A 2,711-nucleotide genomic window follows, 5' to 3' on the forward strand; every position below is an offset into this window, starting at 1 on the left:
GCACGACAGTCTTCCTTTGTAGTTCAGGCAGGTCTTGAACTCATCATGCAGCCCAGGGTGGCCATGAACTCATGGCTGTCCTCCTGAGTGCTGGGATTACAGGTGTGCACCACCACATCTGGTCGAAGACCAACCTGTGCAGCCCCGCTCAGGCCCCTGCCCCAGCATCACGGTGGGGAACCACCCCACTCGCCACGCCTTCCTCACCCAGGCGCCACTTCCAGGAACCTCGTCCTGCTAGTTTGTCACCTGACCCGAGGGCAAAGGAGGTCGGATGTCAGAGACACCGGGTTAGTTTATCATAGGGCAGCCTGGGGCCCTGCCTCTTCCTGGGCAGAGGAGCCTGCTGCTGGCTCCTCCTATTTTTATTCACCCAGACCTGCGCACAAGCGCCTCAACTAACGTGAGGCTCACCTGCCTCCCAAGAGTCAGTCACAGAGGCTCGGTAGCCAGCTTCATCTCGACTGTGTCTGCGCCTCTGGGACCTGCAGCTGCCATCAGCCCACACGATGCCTTTTCTTCCACTCATGGAAGAGGCCGATTAGCTTTTTGTTTCTTTTCCACTCGGATTTTATTGGTTCCTCTTAGGAATATATAGTGATCACCTCCAGCATAGGGAATCGGGACCTGTATGCGATACAACTTGTTCTCTCTCTCTCTCTCTCTCTCTCTCTCTCTCTCTCTCTCTCTCTCTCTCTCTTTGTCATATTCCCCTGCCCTCCCTTCAACCCCTCCTCCCCTCTCCGTTTACAAAAACTTTGTTTCCGTTTTTTCCTTCTTTTGTTCTCTCTCTCTCTCTCTCTCTCTCTCTCTCTCTCTCTCTCTCTCTCCTTCTCATATTCCCCTGCCCTCCCTTCAACCCCTCCTCCCCTCTCCGTTTACAAAAACTTTGTTTCCGTTTTTTCCTTCTTTTCTTTTCTCTCCTTTGCCCCTCACCCCTCCCTTATTCCTTTTCCCATTTGAAAATGTCTTTCTATTTCACAGTACCTAGTACACAGTTTGGTCCTTGTGTACACTTTGGTTTTCTCACTCCAGAGACACAATGTGTGTCCTGTGTATTTCCCTTAAGAGCATGGGCTGTAGCTCTCACTTACCTAGAAATGTCTCCAGCTTATCCTTCTGTAGGGCAGAGTAGTACTCTATTACATATTATTTATTAACAAGAAAGCCCATCTTCTTTATCCAATCGCCAGGTGACGGGCACTTGGGCTGTCCCCAAGATGTGGCTGTTGCAAACTGTGCTACTGTATGTGCACCAAACACGCGCGTGCATATTTCACTGTGGTCGGATGCTTTTAATTCTTTCAGGAAGCTGGGAAGGGAATAGCTGGGTCAAATGGAACCTCGAGTCCTAGTTTTTAAGGTATCTCCACACTGATTTCCACAGTCCCCCAGCAGTGCAGAAGGGTTCCTTTTTCTCCACAGCCTCTCCAGCATTTGTTATTGGTTGATGTCTTGATGTTAGCCATTCTCTCTGGAGTGAGATGGAATCTCAGTGTTGTTTTAATTTGCATCTCTCGAATGACCAATGATACTGCTTGTTTTTTCATACATTTATTTGCTGTTTATATTTCATTTGGCAAGTGCGTATTCACTTCAGATGCCCATTTTTGGATTGGGTCTTCAAATGTGAGGGTTCTTATTTTTTAAGGGTTTTTAAAAACATTCTAGGTAGTAATCCTTTGTGTGAGAAATAGTTGGCAAAATTTTTTGACCACACTGTGGGTTGTCTTTTCACTCTGTTCGTGGTTTCTCTTGCTGTTGAAAAGCTTGTTTTGTTTTGTTTTTTTATAAGATGAAGTCCCAGTTATTGAGTCTTTGTTATAGTTCCTATGCAATTGGGGTTTTATTCATAAAGTCTTTGCCTAAGCCAATATCTTCAAGACTTTCACCTATCCTATTTTCCAGCAGATTTAATGTTTCTGTTTTTGATCCATTTTTAATTTAGTTTAGTGCATGGTGAAAGATACAGGTCTAATTTTAATCTTTCACATATGGAAAGTCAGTTTTTCCAGCACTATGTATTTATTTATTTGGTATCAGGAATAAAACTCAAGGCCTCATGCTTCCCAGGCAGCTGCTGTGCTACTGAGCTTCATCTGCAACACTTCAGCACCATTTATTAAAAAGGCTATCTTTGTTCCAGTGAATGTGCTTTCTTTTGTCGAAGATAAGATGGCTAAGTATGTCTGGAGTTGTTTCTGCATCTTCTAACCTGCATCCTGGGATCTCTTTTTCTTGCCAGTACCGAGCTGTTCTTATCACTGTAGCTTTGTAGTATGATTCCACGTCAGGGATTGCGCTGCTCCCTGCCTTGCCTTTGTTGCCCAGAATTGCCTTTGCTACATAGGATCTCTTCCAGTTCCAAATGAATTTCAGGATTGTTTTCTCTAATTCTGTGAGATATATGGTTGGAATTTTGATTGGAATTATATTAAATCTGTGTAACAATTTTGGGGGTGTGGTCATTTTCACTATACTGGTTTTTCCTACCCAAGAGCAAGGGATATCTTACCATTTTCAGATATCCTCGAGTACTGCAGTTTCCAATGTAGAGGTTACTTCTACTCTTTCAATGTAGAGGTTCACTTCCCTATTTCAATTGATTCCTGGGGGCTGGGGAGATAGCTCAGTAGAATAAGCACTTGCCTGGCAAGTGCAGGGTCCTGAGTTCAATCCCCAGTACCACAAAAAAAAAAAAAAAAAAAAAA

This window comes from Octodon degus, unplaced genomic scaffold (genome assembly GCF_000260255.1).
Source record: "Octodon degus isolate 3935 unplaced genomic scaffold, OctDeg1.0 scaffold00020, whole genome shotgun sequence".
Lineage (NCBI taxonomy): Eukaryota > Metazoa > Chordata > Mammalia > Rodentia > Octodontidae > Octodon > Octodon degus.